This window comes from Sus scrofa, chromosome 5, assembly GCF_054392235.1.
Source record: "Sus scrofa isolate SSC_HxYL_T2T_F1_AM1 chromosome 5, Sscrofa_HxYL_maternal_Yorkshire_Landrace_v2.0, whole genome shotgun sequence".
Taxonomy (NCBI): domain Eukaryota; kingdom Metazoa; phylum Chordata; class Mammalia; order Artiodactyla; family Suidae; genus Sus; species Sus scrofa.
This window is the reverse complement of record NC_139387.1, coordinates 73,787,782-73,812,420: the sequence shown is the minus strand read 5'-3', so window position 1 is coordinate 73,812,420 and position 24,639 is coordinate 73,787,782. Positions and strand designations below refer to the sequence as shown.

The 24,639-nt window shown below is 48.9% G+C and overlaps 1 protein-coding gene across 2 annotated transcripts in view; it reads left to right on the top strand.

Annotated features, from left to right (window-relative positions):
- The window catches only part of PRMT8 (protein arginine methyltransferase 8), a 177,044-nt gene that overhangs the window by 13,979 nt on the left and 138,426 nt on the right, over nucleotides 1-24,639 (top strand). Inside the window, exon 2 of one of the 2 annotated variants that reach the window (XM_085025167.1) lies at nucleotides 8,752-8,909. The exons of the other annotated variant lie outside the window; for it this stretch is intronic. The gene's annotated coding sequence lies outside the window, so the exon portion shown is untranslated. The remainder of the gene's footprint in view (nucleotides 1-8,751; nucleotides 8,910-24,639) is intronic. 2 annotated transcript variants of the gene reach the window in all.

The window sequence follows — 24,639 nt, the reverse complement described above, 5'->3', positions numbered from 1 at the left end:
TTTGGATGTACAGAGATGAGGTTTTTTTAGTTGCTCTACATAGTATTCAACGAGACAAATTTAATACAATTTTTTCACTGGGTTATAGCAGCTCAATGAGTTGTCTCTAAAGGAAAGTATTCAGCTACCATCCAGGTCAAATGATGGAGTTCTCACTGTGGCTCGGCTGTAACGAACCCAACTAGTAACTCATGACACAGGTTCGATCCTTGGTCTCACTCACTGGATTAAGGATCTGGTGTTGCCATGAGCCACAGTGTAGCTCGCAGATGTGGCTTGGATCCTGCCTTGTTGTGGCCGTGGTGTGTAGACCAGCAGCTGCAGCTCTGATTCAATCCCTAGCCTGGAACGTCCATGTGTTGCGGGTGTGGCCATAAGAAGAAAGAAAAAAAAAAAAAAAAAAAAAAAAAACAGAGAAGAAATGACATTGCTGTTGTCCCAAAAATTCTCCCTCGAGCTCCTTTTCAACTAAAGTGCTCTTTTCCTCCCCGAAAGTAGCCACTGTCTTAATTTCTAATAACATCATTTTGTTTGTTTTTCAAAATTACATGAAAGGAAACAAGGTGTTCTAGCTTTGCTGATGAGCTCATTTGTTAATGATGTTATTCAGATCTTCTCTTTTCGCACTGATTTTGGGGTTTATTACCAGCTATTGAGAGAGAGGTATGAAACACTCTCACTATGAATGTTTGTTGTATTTCCTTTAGTCTGTCAGGTTCTGCTTTAAATTTTTTTGGTTGTTTTTTTTGCGTTTTAGGGTCATACTTGAGGCATATGGAGGTTCCCAGGCTAGGGGTCTAATCAGAGGCGTAGCCGCCCGCCTACGCCAGAGCCACAGCAACTTGGGGTCCGAGCCCCGTCTGTGACCCACACCACAGCTCACAGCAATGCCGGATCCTTAACCCACTGAGCAAGGCCAGGGATCAAACCCGCAAACTTGTGGTTCCTAGTCGATTCGTTTCCACTGCACCACGACGGGAACTCCTGCTTTAAAATTTTAATGTTATTGCCCAGAGATTTACTAACATTCTGGTGAATTGACCCCTTATGATTAATCTCTATCAAACAGTATTCTCCAAGTCTACTTTCCCTGTTATGAGAATAGCTACACTAGCTTTCATTTAGTTAATGTTTGTGTGTTTTTTCTACCCTTTCCTTTTCATCTTATCTCCCTACTTATATTTACAGGAGTGTCTCCTGTAAGCCCCACATAGTTGGATTTTAAAAATAAAAGTCTTTAATAAAGTTAGTACATTTATATTTACATTACATCTATATTTGGTATTCTGTCTATTTGTATGTAATACAATTGCTAACATATTTGGATTCATATGCTGTATTTGTTTTCTATGTGACCCGTTTTGTATTCCTCATTCTTTCCTTTAAGGCTCTCTTTTTTGAGTAAGTCAATATTTTGATTATTTCATTTTTTTCTCTGTACTACCTGGAGAGTTATACATTCTTTTACTGTTCTTTTACTGATTATTCTAGGAAATGGGCATCCTTGCCTTACAGTCTTACACAGACTGCTATTTCCCCCACTTTCCTAATGATGCTAGACCTGATAGTACTTGATCTCCTTTACTCTTTCCTACCTTTTGGGTCATTGCCTTCATGTGTTTTAATTCTATGTATTCTTTAAACCCATATAGTGTTTACACTATTCTTTTTTGAAAAGTCAATATTTGTTTATATTTTCCCACATTTTCACCTTTTCTGTTGTTCTTCTTTTCTTACACTTCTGTATTTCCATCTGGAAGCCTCTTTCTTTTGCCTAAATAAATTTCTCTCATATTTCTTTTAAGGCCAGTTTGATGGTAACACGTTCTCTGTTTTTATGAAACATCTTTATATTGCCTTCAGTTTTGAGGAAAAAGTTTTGGCTTATGTGGAAGTTAGGTGGGCAGTTATTTCATTGCAGCGTTTTTTTTTTTTTGTTTGTTTGTTTTTTTGTTTTTGTTTTTGTCTTTTTGCCATTTCTTGGGCCGCTCCCACGGCATATGGAGGTTCCCAGGCTAGGGGTCTAATCGGAGCTGTAGCCACCGGCCTACGCCAGAGCCACAGCAACGAGGGATCCGAGCCGCATCTGCAACCTACACCACAGTTCATGGCAACGCCGGATCATTAACCCACTGAGCAAGGGCAGGGATCGAACCCGCAACCTCATGGTTCCTAGTTGGATTCGTTAACCACTGCGCCACGACGGGAACTCCTCATTGCAGCGTTTTTTGAAGCCAGCCTTCCATTGTTTGTGGCTTCCATCATTTCTGTGGGAAGTCATACCGAAGTCTTATTGCTGTTCTTTTGAAGGTAATTTGTCAGCTTTTCTCTGAATGCTTTGAGGTTTTTCTTTTCTCTTTTGTTGTTCAGTACTTTTCCTGTGTTGCACCTAGAAGTGATTTTATTTACCTTGTTTCATTGTGCTTTGCTTTATTGCACTTTGCAGATGTTGTGCTTTTACAAATTGAAAGTTTGTGGCAAATCTGTGTCCAGCCCGTTTATTGGCTCCATTTTCCCAACAGCATTGGCTTACTTCATGTCTCTGGGTCACATGTTGGTAATTTTTGCAATATTGATTATTATTCATTATTATTATATCTGTGATCGTGTTATTTGAGGTTACTCTTACAGAAAGATTATGACTTTCTGAAAGCTCCGATGATGGTTAGCATTTTTTAGCAATAGGTATTATTAAATTAAGATTCATACATTTTTTAGGCATAATACAATTGCATGCTTGATAGATTGCGGTATAGTGTGAACATAACTTTTATATGTACCGGGAAACGAAAAAAATTGTGTGGCTTGCTTTTTGTGATATTTGCTTCATTGTGGTAGTCTGAAGCCAAATCTACAGTCTCTGAGGTCTGCCTGAACTTGTACTTTTTGGGATTTACATATCTCCTTGACTCTATGAACTGATGTCCTTTAATAGTTCTTGGCCAGTATAGTTTCAATTTTTTTTTCTTTTTTCTTCCTGGGACTTCATTTTCATACATGTTGAATCTTCTAACTATAACTCTCAGTGTTTTATGCTCTTTTGCATATTTTCCATTTGAACATTATCTTGTTTGGCATATATTTGTTTACTGCTGCATTTTAAAGTTCATTACCTCAATCTTCTCCTATGTCTAAATTGCTGTTAAAACGTTTGATGAGTTCTTCATGTCAGACATTGAGTCCATAATTTCAGATATTGTATTTTTCTTCTTTATTTAATCCACACCCACAGCATGCAGAAGTTGCTGGGCCAGGGAATGATGTATTTTTCAATACAATATTTAATACCATGAATTTCTATTTGATTCTTTTACAAAATAGATTCTATTTCTCAATTGAACTTCTTTTTTTTTTTTTTTTCTCGCTTTTTAAGGCTGCACCTGTATCCTGGGCTAGGCGTCAAATTGGAGCTACGGGCCTATCCCACAGTCACAGCAACATGGGATCCAAGCCACAGCTCATAGCAATGCTAGATCCTTAACCCACTGAATGAGGCCAGGGATCTAATCTGCATCCTCATGGATGCTAGCTGAGTTTGTAACCTGCTGAGCCACAATGGGAACTCCCACAATTGAAATTCTTTATCCTTTCATTTATTTTCACCATCTCCCCCACTGTTTTCCTTAAAGATACTAATCATACTTATTTTATGGTCCTCGTTTGTTAACTTCAAAACTAACTATAGGTCTGTTTCTCTCATTTGGTGCTTTGTTGTTTGTTTGTTGTTTTTTATCTTTTTAGGGCACCCACAGCTTATGGAGGTTTCCAGGCTAGGGGTCAAATTGGAGCTGTAGCTGCTGGCCTATACCACAGTTCACAGCAATGCTGGATCCTTAACCCACTGAGTGAGGCCAGGGATCAAACCTGCATCCTCATGGATAGTAGTTGGGTTTGTTACCCCATAGCCACAACAAGAACTCCTCATTTGTTTTTATTCATAGTTTGGGCCCTGATGGTCCTATTTCTTGGCATGCCTTGTATTTTTTAAAATTGATTTTCGGCTATTATGTGTAACATATTTTAGAGGTGCCAGAAGTTGTCTGCAACATCAGAGAGCGTTTGTCCTCTCCTCCCCCGGGTGGGTAGTAGGGAAACTGAAGAACTTGGTCCCTTCAGGTTTCCCATGGAGTCTCTGGGGCCTTTTTTCCCTGGCAGATCCCAAATGCTTACCTCTGTCTCCTCTGCACCACAAAATGACCAGAAATTGCCTACTTGGAGTTCCAGCCTCCTGCCAAATGCAGTAACAGAATCTGGAAAAAATATTGAGGTAAAAACCAGGCATATTTTTGAGGTATTGAGGCAAAAATAAAGCATATTTTTGAGGCTTCTCTAGCCTCCAGTTTTTTTTGTTGGTTTTTTTTTTTTGGTTTTTTACGGCCAAACCCACAGCACATGGAGGTTCCCAGGTTAGGTGTCGAACTGGAGCTATAGCTGCTGGCCTACTCCAGAGCCACAGCAATGCCAGACCCGAGCCGTGTCTGCAACCTACGCCACAGCTCAGAGCAATGCCGGATCCTTAATCCACTGAGGGAGGCCAGGGATCGAACCTGCAACCTCATGGTTCCTAGTCGGATTCCTTTCCACTGCACCACGACAGGAACTCCAAGCCTCCAGTGTTTGTCACTTAAACCCCATGAGACTTCTGAAGCTCTGACAGTTTCTCGGTGCCCTGGCTGTGACCCACTACCTGGACAAAGCATCCTCAGCCTTTTTCCTGCTGCAGGATTGACACAGACCTCCAAGGAGTGGTGGCGGTGGGCCGTCAGCTTCCTCAGTGGTCTCCCCTCCCTGGAATTGCACCCTGTTGTGTCCTTGCTGGCCCACAGGATCTCCGAAGCTTGAAAACAAGGTGTTTGTGTTTTATCTGCTTTTCACATTTCACTCTAGGGGGCTTGGTCTGCACAGCTCTGCCATCCCACTTGGCACAAAACATCCTCCAGGCCTAATTGCCCAATATTGTGCTTTGCAAAAATGATAGAGATAATTTGAGGTTCTGGGTGAGGTTATATTCCTTCAGAGAGGAGGCCAGCTTGTGGCTGGCTGCTAGCTAGGTCAGGTTGATTCCATCAGGAATGGACATAATTCAAAACTGAGCCTTAGTCTTTAGTCTGATTTATTCTTATGACCAGACCACAGCCCTTTGGGGGTGTTTGCCAGGGCCCCTCCCCCAAGTGGACCCAGAGCTGCATTCTGGGTAAACCGGCCCCACCAGACTGTGGGAAGCTCATGTGTTGCTCAGCCTCTTAGTCAATGCCTTGCTTATGGAATCTGGCTACGGCTTTGAGGGGTAGAGAGACACCCAATTCTGGGTTTCTTTCCCTTGGTTTCCTTCCTCTTTTATTTTATTTTAATTATTTTATTTATTTAAAAAAATTTTTGTCTTTTGTCCCTTTAGGGCTGCACCCACGGCATATGGAGGTTCCCAGGCTAGGGGTCCAATCAGAGCTGTAGCCGTTGGCCTACACCAGAGCCACAGCAACGTGGGATCCGAGCCGCATCTGCAACCTACACCACAGCTCACGGCCATGCCAGATCCTTAACCCACTGAGCAAGGGCAGGGATTGAACCCATGTCCTCATGGATCGTAGTCGGGTTTATTAACCACTGAGCCACAACGAGAACTCCTCCTTCCTTTATTAGACATGGCACCACAGCGTTTTACTGCCTCCATAATCTTTCAGATGCCTTCAAATGGATCTTTAATTATATGTTGTCCAGCTTTCCTTGTTCCCAGTGGCATAGCTACCTTGTCAATCAATAATGGAAGTGGAACACTCAACATGTTTTTTTTTTCTTTAAAAATTTATTTTATTGAAACGTAGTTGATTTACAATGTTGTGTTAATTTCTGGTGTATAGCGAAGTGATTCAATATACATATAGATATGTAGGTATATGTATATTCTTTTTGTGATTCTTTCCCATTATGGTTTATTCTAGGATATTAAATACAGTTTCCTGTGCTCTCCAGTAGGGCCTTGTTGTTTATCTGTTTTATATACAATAGTTCGCCTCAGCTAATCCCAAAGTCCTAATTTACCCCTCCGCCTCCCCTTTCCCCTTTGGTAACCATAAACCATATGTATTTTTTAAGCGAGAAAGAAAAACAGATTTCAAAACAGTATGTGCTGTATGGTGCTGACGTGGTTAAAAATAAAAGCACGTGCGGGTGGATGAATATGGGTGGAAAGACCGGAGGGCTGCAGGTCACGTTGTCACCGGTGGTTCCCTCTGGATGGTTGGCATCTCGATGACTTTCATGTTGTCTCTGTGCTGTTCTGCACTTTCCAAATTTTCTATAGTCAATGGGTTCTTTCATATTTATACAAATGCTATTTTTGAGAAAGACAACAGCTGGAAAATAGTAGGCGGATGAAGGAAGAAAGCAGAAGAAGAAGGTGATACCCAACAATGGGAGACTGAGACCCTCGGAACGGTGGCGGGAGGGAGGCGGGCAGTAGAGACCCCTCAGCATCGTGCAGCTGAAGGAAGTGAAGCCATGGGTCTTGCCGTCCAGCTGGTAACAGCGCAGGCCAGGAGCTGGGTCTCTGGGTGAGGTTGCCCTCTTCCCTGCAGAGCTGGCCTCCCATCTGCCTGGTCTCAGTCTGCCCTACTCCTCTGGCGTCATGGGAGCCCTCTAAATCCCTACCACCCTCTTCTGGCCATTGGACTCACTGTGCCCAAGGATGCTTGAGGCTTTTCTCCTGAGACCCCCTCTTAGAACCTCTCTCCCGTTGCTTTCTCCTGCCCTCTCCACCTGCTCCTGCGGATTCACCTCCTAGCCTCACCTTCTGTGTCAGGTAGAGGCTGTGCCTCTCGTTTGGAAAGGATCCTCTAGGTTTTGCATTTTCGTTTGCTAACTGTCAAGTCTTCTTTTTTGTCTTTTAGGCCACACCTGCAGCATATGGAGGTTCCCAGGCTAGGGGTCCAATTGGACCTGTAGCTGCCAGCCTATGCCACAGCCATAGCAATGCCAGATCGGAGGTGCGTCTGCAACCTACACCACAGCTCATGGCCATGCCGGATACTTATCCCACTGAGCGAGGCCAGGGATTGAACCTGCATCCTCATGGATGCTAGTCAGGTTCGCTAACCACTGAGCCACGATGGGAACGCCTGTCAAGTCTTCTGATTGAGATGCTCAGGACTGGAAGGCAGGGATTGATTGGTCCATAGTCTGGAATCCTACCTGGCAGGCAAGTCAGTGCCCTGTATGGGTGCAGTAAGTCCTTGTGGAGTGGGTGGTGAGCTGTTGGAAGGAATGGGCTTGTGAGAGGCTGGGGCAGATCTGGAAGGAACCCATGAGGGATCTCGATGAACAGCCAGGAGAGGCAGCATGATGCTCATTAGTGGAGCCTGTCAAGGCCTTTCTGCTGGTTGGTCTTTTCTCCCTGGAGCCTGGTGTCAGTTTCAGAAAGATAGAAGAGGACTCCGAGTCTGGAGGGAACATGTATTGAAAGGAGAGCAATTTGTGATGTTTGATGTAAAGACAATTGAAAGAGGAAGCAGTGGATGGGGATTTGGGTCTGGAGAGGTGGGAACGCTCTGCCCCTGCGTTGGTGCCCTTTCTCAGGTCTGGGGTGGGCTGGTCTTGCAGAGGTAAACCCTGTGTGAGAGTTTGGGTGGCAAATGATGGAGAGATAATGTGTGTGGGATCTGGGGAGAGGGGCTACTTACTTCCAGATTTTTCTAGAGGGAGCCTTACCAAGGGCATTGTTGTCATGATCTGAAGCCAGTCTTTCCGATCTTCGACGGCTCCCACTAAGTCCCTGAGCAGAGGAGTGTAACAGAACGGGGATGGGGGCATGCAGGAGAGTCACTGGCCAAGGACGTAATCAGAGATCTCGAGTGCATACATATGGGGTCTCCTTTTTGTAGCACTGAGGTTTACTGGGTGTGGGTGGGAGGATTTGACGCCTACCACATTAGAATTACCTGATGCAACAAAGGCTGGACCATAGCATAGGGATGGGACCGGAGAGGGACTCTGGCCTGTGCCTTGGCCAGGGATGTGGGCAGATTCTGAGAGGCTGTCCTGGGAGGAGTTCACCTTCAGGAAACCCACCGTTAATGCAACCGCAGCTAATTCAAGGCATCACTGAGAAGGCAAACCATCCAGTGCTCGTGTTCGTGTAATTTACAAGTAAGGACCCTGTGGGTTTTGGAAGTGGCTTTCGAAGGGCCCCCAAAATGTCTCATTTTGACACTATGAATGTCTGGGGAGGATGGGGGAGAGGTACTAGGGCAGGTACCCTTGAAGTGGAGTAACACAACTTAAACGGGGGTGCCGATCTGACCTCAGCTTGAAACACGACCTGTGCTCAGAAGCCCCGGGGCTGGAAACTTCGCCACTGGGCATCTGTTCCATCGCATCCCTCCTTTACTCCACTGAGGCTTCTGGGACCCTCTTCCCATCCCTGAAGGGGCTTGGAGCAGCATCTGGGAGGAGAGGTGGGGAGGAGACAGACATCTCACCCATGTGACTTCTTTGGCCCTGAGAGTCACCCCAGGTGTGCTCGTCTTCAGAGAGGCCCTGGTAGACACCACCTGCCTGGTTTCAAATGTGGGCACTGCTGCTTCCACCTGGAGGATTTGGGGTGGGTGATTTAACCTCTCTGTGCTTCGATTTCCCGTCTGTAAAATGAGGACCGTGGTGGTATTTACTTCACAGCATTTTGTAGGCGTGTGAAACACTCAGAACGGCTCCTGGCACAGAGCAAGGCTCAGTACCCATCTCTGTCATTGTTCTCAGCTTTCCAGGTGGTGGCAGCTGCCACTCCACAGGAAGGCGCCTGGGCGAGGCTGCCACAGGAGGCACACGTGTCCGGTCTCTCCACAACTCAACACTCGAAATGACACTCGAAATACTCTTCAGCCCTTGTGATGGGAGAACGAATACGGGGACAGGGGGTAAGTAGTCAGAAGAGGGAAGGAACCTCGAATACACCCTCAGGTCACCGAAGAGGGAAACCGGAGCTAAGTGTTTCTAAGAGAAGCTTCTTGGAACTAAATCTTACACATCGGATTTGGTCATGGGTTAACTGAGGGGGTTGTTGAACCGCACTGCCCTCCTGGCTCCCTGCAGCCTTGTGGTGTTGCTGGACATTTTAGAGGCAGTTTCTGCTCAAACAAAAAAAAACCAAACAAACAAAACAAAACAGGCGATGTGAACTGAGGGGGGCTGAGTAAAATGCTTCTGACAGAGCCGTGCAAACCTTGGTTCCGGTCGTTTCATGACCAGCTTCCAAACGAGTGATAGATGGGCTGGGATTCCAGGCTGGTCCAGCCCTACTGCTGATGAGGCCAGTGATCTAGCCAGTGTCCGGAAGGGCTCGAAATGGATGCTGAACCTGGCATCCTGAAGAGACCTTCCCGCATCCTGTAGCTTCAAGAGGGCTGTGCGCGTGCATGCATGTGTGTGTGTTTGCGTGTGTGGTGTTGCTTTGTCAAGTGTGAATCTAACAACCCTGTCTCTCCCTCCATCGGGTCCTAACTCCTCCTTCCCTCCCCTGCCCTGGTCTTTGTTCAGATGCTGTGCTGGTTCCCTTTGGGGAGGTGCCTGGACAGACCTGGGGAGGCAGTGACTGGTGGCTCTTCTCTCCTCTTGGTGGGGGGGAGCGTGGGGGTGGGTGGGCTCCTAGCTTGAGAGGAAAAGGCTGAGGGTGTACTGGGGGAACAGGTGATGCAGAGATGGTGCTGCGGCGTGGAAGCTGGGGGATGTAAATGTTAGGGGTGGGTAGAAAATGTACCAAGATATTTTGAGGGCTAAATTTGTTCTAGAAGTTAAATGCATAGGATGTGATGAATCAGAAGAACAAGAGCCACTTAAGATTTTTAAAGCCATTGGGTTGCCCAGGCAATACGCAGACGCTTTGTGGACAGCTTGTCCTTAGCTGGAAACATTTACACGGCACGTGACCTCCTCGAACGTGCTCCCATGAAACCCTGGAGTGCTGGCGAGGGCCAGGAGACCAAGACCCGGGAGGACCAGTGGTTTGCTCAAGGTCACAAAACGGGTTTGTTGCAGAGCTGACGGGAGTGTCCAGGTCGCCCTGCACCCTGCGGCTACCTCCAGGGGCTGTCACTTGGCTCTGTCAACTTGCTTTTGATGTCCTGCGCAGGACGCCGAAGCTGCCACAACCTTCAGACCCTCTCACCCTGAGAGACAGGCAGGGGCACGCCCCATGCTGACCAGCCACGAGGCTGTATTTGATCTTCCAGCTTCCAGATCTCCTGTCCAGTTTCACCTGCTGGTTCTGGAGGAGGACAACTTGGACCACCCACGTGCCTGAGCAAATGGCTTTTCTCTCTGCTCCCCTCCCCACTCACCCAAGGTTTAATCCATCGCCGAGACCTTTCAATTCCACGTGTTTAAAATCTCTAATCCCCTATTTCTCCCCGACCCTGCTCCGAACGAACACCTGTCAGTCACATCAGCCCCCCGCTGGCCTCCCCTCCCCCACTCTTCTCTTTCCATCTATTCCATCCATTCTGGTGCCTAAGACTTCACCCCATCTCTCTCCTGCTGGAAATCCTTCCGAGGCGCCCAAAGACCTTATCCCAGGCCTGCCTGCCTCTCCAGACTTGGCCCTGCTTGGTCTTGCACGCTGCCTCCAGCCAGGGTGCACCGCCGTCCCCTCCTCTCCTCGTGCTATGGGTACTTGGCGATGGGGCCGGAAGGAGGCAGAGAGAGGACGGCTCAGATCCTGGGTCCAAGCTGTGGGGAACCTCTTGCCAGCACCAAACTTCCCCCTTCACCTGGAATATTCTCTGCCCACGGAGCCCTGCCATGGGAGGTGGGTGTGGTCTACCAAAGCAAGGCTGCAAACCCAAAGCCATCTCTCTCCAGATAGCCCATCCTGATTCGGTGAGCAGACCACAGTGACTCTTAAGAGCCTGGACATTTCTTTCTGGCCACGTGAGCCAGCTGTTCAATGTGAGAGGCTGTGAGCCTCAGTTTCCTCATCTGGGAAATGGGGCTGACAGCTGTCCTGCTGTGTGGATGACTTTTTTTTTTGGCTGCCCAGCATATGAACCTCCTTTGTATTCTGGGGACTCCTCTGTGTGAGCCCCTGCCTCCTGGCTTGAAGCTGAAAAATGCTCTACGGTCACCGCCCCTGCCCCCGCCCCCCAGCAGTGAAGGAGGTAGGTGTTTCTGCCTCAGTCTTCGGACCTTGAGAACAATGCAGAGATGCAGGGACAGTGGAGTAGCAGTGACAATGACAGTGGAGGCTGTCACCAGGGTGTTCAGCCTAGACTCCCTCTGCAGTGGGAGCTTAGTTCCTGTCTTCCCTGTCTTCTAGAATTGTCTGGGCACAGCACCATCTCCTCCCAGTAAATTCCATCCCTGCTCTTCAGCAGGCCAGCCAGGTCTGTGGATGGAACCAGGAGTTCCGGCTCCAAACCCCACTTCCCTAATAGGCTGATGGGATCAAGCAGGACACTTAGCTGGGCCTGCTTCAGTGAAACTCAGCCCTGTGGCGAGGGGGAGGGGCCCGGGACGGCGGCACGCAGGCCTTAGAGAAAGCTGACATCGTCACAGTCACAGTCACATCGAAGGCAGGCATCCTTGGTGAGGCGGAGCTGTTGTGAACCTGCTCTGTGAGGCCAAGGAAAATGTGAGACGCGCTGCTTATCTCACCAGTTGAGAGCGCTTCCATCCCCTCCTCCCCTGTGCCTTCAGTTCAGCTTAAAAACATCACTTTTCAAAAGGAAACGGAGAGCAGTGTGGGTCCAGTGCAGTAATACCCAGGAGCAGGGATTTATTTCTGCACCGTGTCTCTTGGGTTTGGGTCCAATGTGGCCTTTTAATCTGGCAGCACGCAGGCTGGAAACACAGCCTTGCAGGCCCAGCGGTGGAGCCTTACATGCTGCCTGCCAAGTTTTGGGCTTTCTGGGGGAGGGAGGCAGCCCCTTAGGAACTCGGTCTCAGCCCTCCTCCAGGGTGAGGCCAGCCTGCCGGAGATGTTCCTCGTTAACTCGTTGGCTTCACACCCATCAGCCAAAGGCCTGTGGTTTCCTCTACCCTGCGCAACACTGGGGCACCAGAGCCTGAAACCGGCCCTGGGGACAGAAAAGACACAACATCAAGCCCCCACCCCGAACCCATCTTCCTTAACTGCCACTTTGGGAAAAGAGGCACTTTAAAGGCCCAGTATGTAATTATAGTGTTTTTAAATTTTTTACATTTTGAAAGAGCAAGTTGTCACGCAGACATATGTGAAAGCAGAGCCATTAACCTCACAGAGAATAAAGGGCAACAGCCTGGCAGACCTAGCCCAAGGCTGCTGTAGGGGGCGCTTGCCCATCTCTCTGCTGCTGTCAGCCTCCACTGGGGTGGTGATCCCCCCCTGGGTGGTGCTCCTCCCACGGTGGTGCTCCCACCAGGGCGGTGCTTCCCCAGGGCGGTGCTTCCCAGGGCAATGCTCCCCTGGGGTGTTGCTCCCCCAGGGTGATGCCCCTCTGGGGTTATGCTCCTCTGGGGTGATGCTACCCTGGGGTGGTGCTCCCCGGGGTGGTGCTCCCCTAGGGTGGCGTGGCTGTGTTAGAGTCTGCATGGAGCCTGAAGGCCCTTTGGGATGGATAGTGGGGACATGGGGTCTGCACTGAGGGCTGGAGGTAGTGCATGGCTGCCTGGAGCTATGAGTAGCTCAGAACCAGCTCTCCTTTTAGCTCTTTGGGTTTTGGTTTCCTCACCTGTAAAATGAGGGGGTGAAACGATGTCTGAGCTTTTCCTTATTTCCCCCGAGCCTCTGAGGTGTCAGGCTGCTGGGCTGCTGCTCTGGGGTTTGGGCCAAAGCCGGTCTCTCCTTTATCAGCTGTTACAATAGACAAAAGCCGGTATTCACCCCCCCACCCCAGGTTTATCTAGGTGATAAACCCGAAATTGCATGGGTTTATCTGGGTGATAAACAAGAGAAGCTGGAGCTGCAGGTGCCCATGTCCCACCTGGAAATGAGATGGCTGCGCCTTTGTCAGCTAAGATCAAACTGATGGGAGGAGCTGGGCGAAGTCCTGCCGTCTGTGGATCCCAGATGTCGGCCCACCAAAGGGCAAGGCCAGTGGATTGCTTAAAAAATAAGAGCAGAAACAAAAACCCTAGAAGAGGTTCCCGAAATATTCCATTTTAACCAAATAAGTTTGATTACATGCCGAATACTGTAGAATTTAAAGGAAGTTCGTAGAAAAGTTGACACGGTCCCTTCCAGGCAGAAAGCCAGCTAGTGTGAAGTGTGTTGGTCGAGCCGGACAGACGGCGGCTGTGCATGGGAAGGATGTCCTGGCCGTACTTGCCTGCAAGCTGGTGGTTCAATGTTTAGCTCCATTCTCTCCATCTGCATTAACCACTGGCCCCCCGCCCCTGTCCTTGTCACCACTGTGCAAGCTGAGGAAGAGTGAAAGAAACGGTGTTGTTTGGGGAACCCCTTCCATAGCTGTTGGGGAACCGCGGGCTTGCAGGGAAGGACGTTCAGTCCCCCGAAGGACTTCAGCCTCCCGCCTTATTGAGCTTGTGACCCACTGTCCCCTGTCCCTGCCAAGGGGCAAGGAGCTGGGGTCCGCTGCCCTTCACTTCTGCATCCCCCTTCATCCTGGCCAGCGAGTCCGTCCTTGGAGGGAGCAGAAACCTGACTCCTGTCACCTCTCTAAGGGTCACAGGAATCAGCTCTCTTCGCCAGGACAGCTACCTCTGCCCAGTTCCCCCAACCCCCCAAATCAGGCTCACTCTTCCCTCTCTTGTCTGAGTATCCAACTGGACACGGAGCCTTGCAATGTTCCTTCTCAGGAATCGGGAAATCCGTGCCAGCCCCCACACTCCCACTGCCACGGTCCCAGCTCTGAGTTTTGGCATCTTTCAGCAGGACCCTCACAGCAACCTCCTCCTTCCCCTCTTGCCTCCTCTCCCCTCAGCCCAAACTTCACTGTTGTTTGGGCAAATCCTGGGCAACGTGTGGGGGAGTGGGCAGGGGTTTTGGAACGAGACAGTTTGGGTTTTCCCACTTGGACGTGTAGCCACAGCCAAGTTCATGTTTTTGTGCCTTAATTCCGGATCAGTCAAATGACGATGAGATCGATTATAGACTATGTGTATGGAGATGAAATAACATTAAAAAAAATGCCCACTAAGAAGCCATAAGTAGCTGCCCAATGAACATTGGATCCCTTCTCTTACCCGTCTCCCCACCTTGTTAAAATCTTCTAGTGACATAGTTTCAAATCACGGTGTTGCACTTTAGCTGATTTGACTTTAGGTAAACCTTCCTAGTTTGGCACCAAGAACTAATCATCGTGTAACAGAGTCGAGGCAGAGTTTGACCCGCAGAGAGAGAGATGATTAGCTGTGCATCTATCCATCCATCCACCCAACATTTCCGGGGCTACTGCCGTGGCGCAGGCACTGTGACAGGCACTGAAAAACACAGGAGGCGGCGCGTACAGCTTAGTGGGGGAGACAGTTCCACGGAGCAGCAGAAGTCCTAGGAGCCCTATGCCCAGTCGCCTTTGGAGCTCTGGGGGAGACCCAGCTCGGGAGCCGGGGTTGCAGGAAGGTGCGTGGGGGTGGGTTGCTGACCGAGGGATGAGGTGAGCTAGAGGCTCGGGCCTTAGAGAGCAGGCCTGTCCAGATCGAGCAGGACCTTGGGTGCCTGGCCGAGGAATTTAGTCTTGGTTTTGACGTCAGTGGATAGCCTTCCACAGAGGACTGACCTAGATTTGTGTTCTAGAAACATCCCTTTGCCTGCATTTCAGAGAACAAGTGGGGAGAAAGTCAGCCTGAGGCAGCAAGGCCATCTGGGAGGTCACAGCAGAGGTTCAGCTTGAAAAGCAGTGCCAATGAGCTCGGAGGGAGGCCGACCTCAGGCAGGGCGTGGAGGTGGGATCGCTGGTTCTTGGTGACCTCTGAGTGGGGGGATGCTGAAGGCAGAGCAAAGACTCAGAAAGATACCCACCAGGCAGAGGCTTTGGAGTCTGGGTGGCAGGTGCCATCCCGCACGTGGGGGTGTGGAGGGGAAGCTGGGAGGTCAGTGTCCAAGCATCAGAGTGGGCAGGGCCGCGTTTGGGACTTGGGGGACCCTCAAATTTAAAGGTTGGCAGAGGGGAGCGAAACCAGAGGATTAAAACTTCTAAGGGATGGTGGAGTTCCTGTCGTGGCGCAGCAGAAACGAACCCGACGAGGGACCATGACGTTTCGGGTTGGATCTCTGGCCTTGTTCAGTGCGTAAAGGATCCGGCGTTGCTGTGAGCTGTGGTGTAGGTCACAGACGTGGCTTGGATCTGATGTGCCTGTGGCTGTGACGTAGGCCGGCAGCTGTAACTCCGATTCAACCCCTAGCCTGGAAGCCTCCATGTACTGTGAGTGTAGCCCTAAAAAAAAAAAAAAAAAAAAAAAAAAAAAGATAAAAAAACCCCGCACAAAAAACTTCTAGGGGATGGTGTTGTCCCAGAGATCAAGTGGAGATCAGGCTTCGAGAAGCAGGGTACCTGATGTCCAAGGCTGCAGTCTAACAAGGTGAGGGCTGAAAGATGTTAACTAGGTGATCAAAGTCAAGGTTACTTGTGGAACTGTCTCCCTGGAGAGTCTGAGCCTCGGCTTATAGAGTGAGTGGTGGGGAACAGGCAGAGAGGTTTGCCGTCTGCTCTTTCCAGAAGCTCATCTCACAAGAGAAAGTGAGGCCTGGGGTTGCACTCAGGGGAGCTGGCCGGGGTGGGGCTGGGGGCTTGAGCATGTGGATATACTTGGGGGGCAGCCAGGAGAAACGAGGGTGAGCAGTCGGTGCTGACCGGCAGCACCCAGGAGGAGCAGAGGAGGCTCCTGCAGGTGGTGGGGGCGCCGAGGGAGCAGGGATGTTCCCAAAAGGTCAGAGCTGTTTGGAAGGAGCTGCTGAGTTTCAAGAATGTGGGGTGAGCGAGGAGGGGCTTGCCCACCACCACAGCTATGCTGGAGCACGAGCAACTCTGTGACCCAGAGGTCCAAACAGTAAAAGGGGAACCAACCGTGAAAACCCATTCGGGACAGTTGAGGAACCAGGGACAGTGTCACTTGGGAAGGGGAAGGCTGACCTTGACCTGACCTTGACCCAGAGGGGGGGCCCCTCCATGGACCCTATTCATGGCACAAGCAAGAACAGAGAGCAGGGGCACAGAGGGTTTTGTCAGGCGCCGTTCCCTTTGCAGTTTTATCACATGCACAGAATGAAACGCTGGCCAACTTCTCCTTGCTGCCTAAAAAGGGTTCCAGGCCAGCCTTTCTCCCTGCTCTTTCCTGGATATTCTAATTTTAACATAACCCTGAGCAAAAGCCCTCCCCCAACCCCATAAAGTGGCACTGCTTTCAGATCCTCCATGGTTTGATATGTGTTATTTCCCCCCTCACAATGGGATGTGGCTGATACATCAGGTGACGGAAGGAGCTTCTGAGAAAACGTAGCTGAGGGCGTTTCCAGATAGTGATGCAGAGAGGCAGGTGTTCAGGTGTGCGGGGTGTGTGTGTGTGTGTGTGTGTGTGTGTGATGTGTTGGGGGGGCGGGGGAAGGTGACCATGAATGAAACGCCACCTTTTTTGGGTTAATAACTCAGCTGTCATTTCCGCAGGGTCTGGGGCTGTGTGTGAGCGGTGATGAGAGGGCAGGGCTGACCGAGAGGCTCTGGGCTCCGGAGCACCTGGCTCAGGGCTGAGTTGCTGTGGCTGGTTGGGCTTCCTCGCTTTTGGGCAGAGCCGAGGTGTCACAGGCAGGGGCACCTCCGGAGAGGTCTTTGCTTTGCCCTTCCAGGAGTGCAAAAGGAGCATCGGGCTGGGGAAGAGAAGGGGTCCTAGTCTGCTCCCGACTCTGCCCGTTTCCTCTTGTATTAAACAGGGAAAAGCAGGCGGCTCCGGCTCCCTCCAGGGAGGGAGAACAGAGTGGTGAGTTTTCATAATGCTAAGTCTATTCAATCTGGGATGTTCTCCATCCCAGGACAGCATCGCCTTAGCATCTGCGTCTTCTCAGTACCGCACAGACTCAGGGGTCCTTTCTGAGTCACAGCACGGGGATTAACCTTGTTACATGTCACCTGTAGGGAACCCAAGGTTTGGTCCCAGACACCCCTCTGTCTCTGAAAGGCAACAGAGGCCCGTATCTGACTGAATCCTTCTTGGGAGGAGTGATGGTTGTTGGCAGGGATGGGGTGGGTCCAGGATGAGGGTCCAGATCGAGGTGAGGCTGGTCTGAAGCGGAGCCGCCACTACCCTGTGACTTTGAGTGAAGGCGACTGGGCTCCGCGGGTCCCTTTTACCCTGCCTTCAGAATCGCCGTGACTTGGTGAGGACGAGGGGGACCTATCTGTGCGCTGAATTCAGCTCAAGTCCTGAGACGCACCAGGCTTTTCTTGTCGCCCGTTTCCGTGCCATTTGTCTTTGACACTCACCTGCTTTAAAAACACCTTAATACGCTTTCCACAGGAACACCGGGTAACTTTCAATTTTTACGCCTTTGAAAGGCAAAAGCTCTCCTCCTTTTCAGTGCCGGCAGCCGCAGGTAAGCCGGGGGCTGAGCCACGGTGACAAAATTCCGGTTTCATCCATCAGAACCCGGGTATCCGCTCTGCTCTCTCTTTTTCTGAGCTGCTGTTGTCAGGAGCAGGAGCTCTCTATTAATAGACTACAGATTTCATGCTGCCAGTGGTTTTTCTAGGAGGAGGCAGTGAAGCCACCAGACGGGCTCGGCTGCCCCCCTTTCTACACAGAGTTTCAGGTGCGTGGCCGTAATTGGGTTATGGGGCTGCTAATGTGATTGCGCCTGGAAATGCAAAAGCCGCAGGTCCGTGAAACATCAAGGTGAAGTTATTTCCAGCTGATCAACTGCAGCGCTGAGGACAGGGTGATGGAGAGAGGTCAGCAGAGGAAGCTCTCCCCAGTGCCCTGGAGCACAGACTCCCCATTCCTGTTCAGGGCAGCCTGCTCCCGCTGGTGGGGGGTCAAGTGGCCCGAGGGTTCCACCCACTCAATTTGAGTCATTCGCTCAGCTCCTCCTGTTTGCCCAAAGTACACAAAAACAAAGGTCTTCTTTTTGCTTTTAAATTGCGGACGCTGAATATTCTTGTCCTAACAATTCAAATGATAAGCTCTTCCTCTTCAACCCCACCTCCGAGGGTGAGGAGCGTTTGCACTCTGCAAACATAGTCACACGTGTAGAATGTTATCAAAACAAAAACAGCATAAGACGTATTTTCTGCCAACTTCCTTTTCCCCCCTCAACTATATAAGAGGAAGTTTCTAGGTTAATATATATAAGTCCTGCTCATTTCTGCTCAGTGACTGCATGCCATCACATACTACCGGGACTGCACAGTTCCTTTTTTTTTTTTTTTTTTTTTTTGGCCTTTTTGCCTTTTTGCTTTTTAGGGCTGCACCTGCAGCATATGGAGGTTCCCAGGCTAGGGGTCCAGTCGGAGCTGTAATTTCTCAGTGGTTGCAGCTCGCAAATGCCACAAAGCTGGTCTTGTACCGTCAGCCTCCTGTGGGGAAGAAATGAAAAAGCACGGGTCTGGGTGTCAGCCCTCCTGCATCCTACAAAAAAGCGTCAGGGCAGAACGTTCTCCCGACCACACTTGTGCTCATGGGCTGCCCCCCAACCAGGAGGTCGACCTGTTTTTTGGTAGATTCTCTTCATTCTAGGGTCCAGGTGTCCCTGGGCCTTCCCTACATCTTTCCACTGTTTCTATCAGGGGGGTCCAGGGCCATCAGACCCACACACCCCTGGTGGCCCCCTCGACAGCCCAGCAGTCCCTGGGTGCCCATGCAGATGGGGGATCTCCATCCATTTGCACAGGCTTGTCTGTGTCCTCAGAATTTCCTAGGTCAGAGAGGCAAATGATGGCCCCCACAATGGTTTTAGCCAGTGGTTCATGACGAAAGGAGAAAAATAAGAACAGAGTGATGAGTTTTCATAATGCTAAGTCTATTCAATCTGGAGGACTGTTCTTTACCCTCTGAGATGGAGAGATCACCTTTTTGGCATTAAAATGTTCTTTTAAAAATGGTGGTCCTTTCTTTTTTGACACTCGGAAGCATTTACTTTCAATCACGTTTTAATTTCTGTGACTTTTCTGTTCAAGAACTTGGCCTATATTTCCACTGGGTGTTAATGTTTTTCACATAGATTTATAAAATATTCTAGATTTTAAAAGCATCAACCCATAAGGAAAACATTTGCAAAAATATCCCAACGTGTCCTATGCCATTCAATTTTATATATCATACTTTTTGACGGGTAGTTTACATTTTTACGTATTCATAGTCAATTCTTTTCACAATTTAAAGTAGTGGAGAAAAAAATCTATTTTACACTTGATTTCAAACTTGTATGATTTTTTTCACTGAAATGTCAACGTCTTATATTTATTGGCTCTTCCCTATTTGTTTTTAATACACTTATTTGGACAGATCAAAAAAACTGTCATGCCTTCATGGAGTTCCAGACTTTTTAGAATTTTTTTTTTTTTTTTTTTTTTTTGGTCTTTTGTTTGGTCATATGGAGGTTCCCAGGCTAGGGGTCTAATCAGAGCTGTAGGTACCGGCCTACACCAGAGCCACAGCAATGCAGGATCCAAGCCGCGTCTGCAACGTACACCACAGCTCTCGGCAACTCTAGATCCTTAACCCACTGAGCAAGGCCAGGGATCGAACCCGCAACCTCATCGTTCCTAGTCAGATTCATTAACCACTGAGCCATAATGGGAACTCCTAGAATTTTCATTATCTGTTAAATCCCAGTGCCTGGAGACACTGTTCTAAGTGGCATCTCCCATCCCCTCTCCTGGGTACCACTGGCCAATGGAACAGGCTCATCAGCCCCAATGTCATGCCTCATTTAAGCGCGATGTCACTGACACAGCTGGAGGCATTGTCTGTGATGGATTTTAAAAAACAAAAACCAATGCATTTTCTGATAACTTCCTTATTTCTCAAAAACGTTAGACTCACCTTTTCTCAGCTTACATCCCGGTGTCTTTCCTGATTTGACTTGTTAGCATCAAACATGGTTGTTGAGAATAAAGGCCAGAACCATGAGCTAACAGCTCCCGCAACTTAGCACTTTCCAATAGGCATTAATTCAAAGGGTTATCACTTCTGGTGACAACAGCTCCTGTTACCGTCTGACTCAGAGCCATGCACGTGGGAACTGAAGACAGGGGTGATTCCTGGGACCTGACATTTACCTGATAGTCATTAAAAAGCCGTGCCTCCTGTGTCACCTGATAAACTCACTCTCAGCCACCCATCTGCTCTCATGCGTCAAAGTATTGCTTAATTTAGGAGAATTCATTGTTTTCTGTGGGGATCGGCGCCAGGAAGGGAGAGGGTGGTTGTGGCAGAAGAATGGTTCAGGTGCCACGTAGCGTAGGAAGAGACCCTGGCCTTTGGGGCAGCCGGCTCTTATCCTGACAGTCTTGTCTGTGTGACCTGGGCCAGTCCTCACTTCTGTGCCCCTCCTCCTTCTGCATCTGGAAAACAGATGGGTGGGCCTCTAATGGGCCCCCACACAAACCATCGAGGAACAGAATGAAGACATTAGACCTTGTACTGATTCTTGTCTTATCTTTAAAAATAATCTATCTGGGAGTTCCCAGGTGGCCTAAGTGGTTAAGGATCCGGCCTTGTCCCTGCTGTGGCTCTGGTCCCTGCTGTGGCGCAGGTTCGATCCTTGGCCTGGGAACTTGTGCATGCCTTGAGAGATGCCCCCGCAAAAAAAAATCTGGATAGTGACTGGTGCCCTGTGTCAGGCCCTCAGCCCCCCAGGTGGTGCTGAGGGAAGGCAGAGGTTCATTATGCGATGGTTTGGCTGTGGCCGCCTTTTCGTGTGTGAGCTTTCGGCCTGCTGCAACCAGCTGCAATTTGCCTGTGTCCCATTAAAATGTCTTCTCTGGTTTGAACCAAACTAACCCATAAAATAGATGAGTGACTGACTTAAAGATTCCTCAAAGCGATTTAGGGATTAAAGAGAACAGTAATTTGGCAAGGCCAGGAAAACAGCAAGAAAACCCAGCAGAATCAACCCTTCCTCTGTGCCTGGAACAATCTCTCCACCGCTATCATTAGGAGCTAAAGTAATGAAAGGCCTAATTGGATCAGATAAGAAGTTGACTTAAACCCCCCAGGTCTCTAGGCTTTAAAATTAAAGACGGACATCCTCTCGTTAGCAAGGTGCTTTGTGGGATGGGTATCTTGTGCCTTTGTGAGTTACCTTTCTCAGCTCTGATGAGCATTGAAAGCAAGCACGAATTCATGCATCCTACGTTTGATGCTTGAAAGAGTTCCCAGGTGGTCTGATGGGTTAGGGATCCAGCATTGTCACAGCGGTTGCTCTGGTTGCTGCAGCGGTGAGGGTTCAATTCCTGGCCCAAGAACTTCCACATGCCCCTCATGCAACAACAACAAAAGTTTGATATTTGAGATATTTGAATTGATACAGGTCAAAGCATAATAGCAACTTTTTTTTTTTTTTGAAAGGATGCAAATTCTACCACATTGCTTTTACTAAAAATATGGTTGTGGATCGCATTTTAATGAGAGCAAACATTTTGCATAATTAATAAGTACATTTAACTATGCTGGAACTTTTAAAAATTTTCATGGCATCTTTTCAAAGAATATTTTATGTTTGCTTTGGAATGAATATGTTAATGCAGAAATACATTCATGTACTTTATATACAAAGAAATACCTATTTAGGGGTGTGACCCAGGATTACTAACGATAGAGTTATCCCACCAAAGACGGGTGAAGATGGGAGTTCCCACTGTGACGCAGAGGAAACGAACCTGACTAGGATCCATGAGGTTGCGGGTTCAATCCCTTGCCTCCACCAGTGGGTTAAGGATCTCGTGTTTCTGTGAACTGTGGTGTAGGTCACAGATGTGGCTTGGATTGGCCCTAAATAAAAAGGGGGGAATAAAAGAGTGAAGATATGAATTTGGAGACTGTGGCACAATCTCCTGGCTGTGATGTTTTCCTTGGCATCTCCTTCAGAAACAAGGTCGCAATTACAGGGAGAAATGTTTGAGGGGTAGAGCACAGTCTAACATCTAACACTACTTTTTATTTTGTTAAATTTTTTTGCTTTTTTTTTTTTTTTTAATGGCCACACCTGTGGCATGTGGAAGGTCCCAGGCTAGGGGTCGAATTGGAACTGTAGCTACAGGCCTGCACCACAGCCACAGCTATGTGGGATCTGAGCCGCATCTGTGACCTACACCATGGGTCACAGCAATGCCAGATCCTTAACCCACCTAGAGAGGCCAGGGATCAAACCCACGTCCTCATGGATACTAGCTGGGTTTATTACGCTGGGCCACGAGAACTCCCTCACATTGCTTTTTCAAAGATTAATCATAATTTATTGAGACCAACAAATAACTTCCACTTTTTTAGTGCAGAGAAACATTAACAGAAGGATATACTTGTTGCTATTTCAAACATCCTTTATTGCTGAACTGCTCAGGGGTGTTATATCTTTTTAGCGAGTGGTGGACTGAACTAGCAAAGGAAAATTTACTACTTGTATTTTCTAGAATATTTAATACAATAGGAGCATCTTAAATGATCTCTATTTTCTAAAACCGTCCTGAAATCTTTCATACTATCAAGGTGCAAGTTAAGTGAAAGGACAATGGTTATTTACAAGTTTTCTAAACTAGAAATACATGCAGATAATTCAAAAATATTTTGAGAAACGAGGTCCTCTGTCTTTTGCAGCTTTGACTCACATGGCCACCTTGGAGGGTCAGGGACCCTGGGAGGCAATTCACTTCTGTTGTGGGGGAGGGTGTCGAGGAGACCCGGCCCTGAGGGAGGGGGGATGAAGTGAAGCACGGAGCCTGGGCAGGAGCCCGCTGTGGGGAGGCGTGGTCCCTCTAGCATCCTGGAGGGTGGGGACTCATGCCCTGAGCTCCCCCTTTGTATCCATGGAGACCTGGGGTTGGGGGATGAATGGAGGGAAGGAGATGCAGGAGAGGTGGGGGGGAGGAAGTCGTGGGAGCCAAGAGGTGCTTCGGGAGGAGAGAGCCAGGGCTTTATCCCTGGGCACAGGGACCAGGGAGCACTATTCTCTGGGCGATGCCTTGCCCGGGTTATCACATGCACAAGGACCTGCTTTCAGGAGCTTAGCTTTAACCACCGCTTCAGTTACTCTTTTTCTCAGATCTTTGACCTTCTGTGTGGGGACGAGGGGGTTTTGGTTTGCCTCCTGAGCTCCCAGCGGATGAGCCAGAGCTTTCAGCTCAGGGGACAGAATCTGGGTGTCGCTAAGAAGAGAGGCTTCTCGTTGCTTTCCTTCAAGGTCTCTGAGTCGCCCTCTGCAGCTCTTCTTCTGCACGGCTCACCTTGCTTCTCGACTTGTTCCAAGTCATCATCTGCTCTGATGGGCTATTTCCAGAAGCTCTGCTTCTTTCTGATGAAGTTCGGTCACTTGGGTGGCTCTCTCGAAAATTCCTAACTCTACTGTTCATCAGTGCTTGCTCTCAAGTTCTCTGTTCTCTCCTCCAGCCTGTTAGTATGGAATGGGTTTTCCACTCCGTCTGGGGTGTTCGGATGCTCACGTGCCTTCCTCCCATCAGTTGTTTCCTCCTGGCTCCCTCCGAGAGCAGCAGCCTAGTGGTCCAGCAGGGCTCCACCTCCTGACCCCGTGTTATCACCCGTGTCTCTTCTCCAAGGGAAGTGGCCAGTGCGTCCATCTTCAGCGGATGTTCCTGCAGGCACAGGTCAGCCTTCCTTGACTGAGTCCTAGAGTTCAATGTAAAGAGTCTCACTATTTCCTCCGCTGCCCGTAGTAATTTAATGTGTTTCAGCTTCTTCCTCTCGTGTTCTGATGGGCTGGGCTGCTTCTTTCAGCGCTTGGATCTCTGTTGAAGTGTCAGACCTTTGCTCTTCTGGATCTGACCCTCCCCCCGAGGATCTTTTCTTGCCAGCTGGTTTTCTAGAAAGCGTGTGATGGACCAAACGCCAGGGTGGGGTGTGTCCAGGCCTCCAAGGACTCCTGGGCTGTGGTCTTTCTCCATCACAGGGTGAAACTCTCACTGTTCCCTCTGCTGGGAAGACTCTCGTGCCCATGTGGTGAGCACACGTCCATCCATAAGCATCAGGCCTCCTCACTCCTGTGTCACTGCGGCCTGGCGGAGGGTCTGGCACACAGCGGGTGCCAGGTGCTCCCCACGTTTGTGGAATAAATGCACAAAAGAGAGGAAAAGCCGTTGCTAGTTATCCTTGAGGCGTCACACACAAAGCTCTGCTGGGTCAGCAGACGGTTCGATTTAGAGTGTTTAAAACTTCCCGGGTGTAAAACTTCTGTGTAACATAATTGAAAATATTTAACAAATGTTTGACATCGGGTGACCATGAAACATTCCTCAAATTCACCTTTGAACTACATACTTTTCAACTACATAGTTTTCAACATTTTTTGAAAATGAAATTCTCCGATGGAAGTCATTTTCTATAATCACATTTCAGTAAATTTAGAAAGCAAATAACAAAAATCAAAATAAAAACCAATCTAAGTTCCCGCTGTGGCCCAGTGGATTAAGAGTCCAACGGTAGCAGCCTGGGTTGCTGCAGAGACACCAGCCTGATCCCTGGTTCAGTGTAGTGGGTTAAAGGATCTGGTGGGAT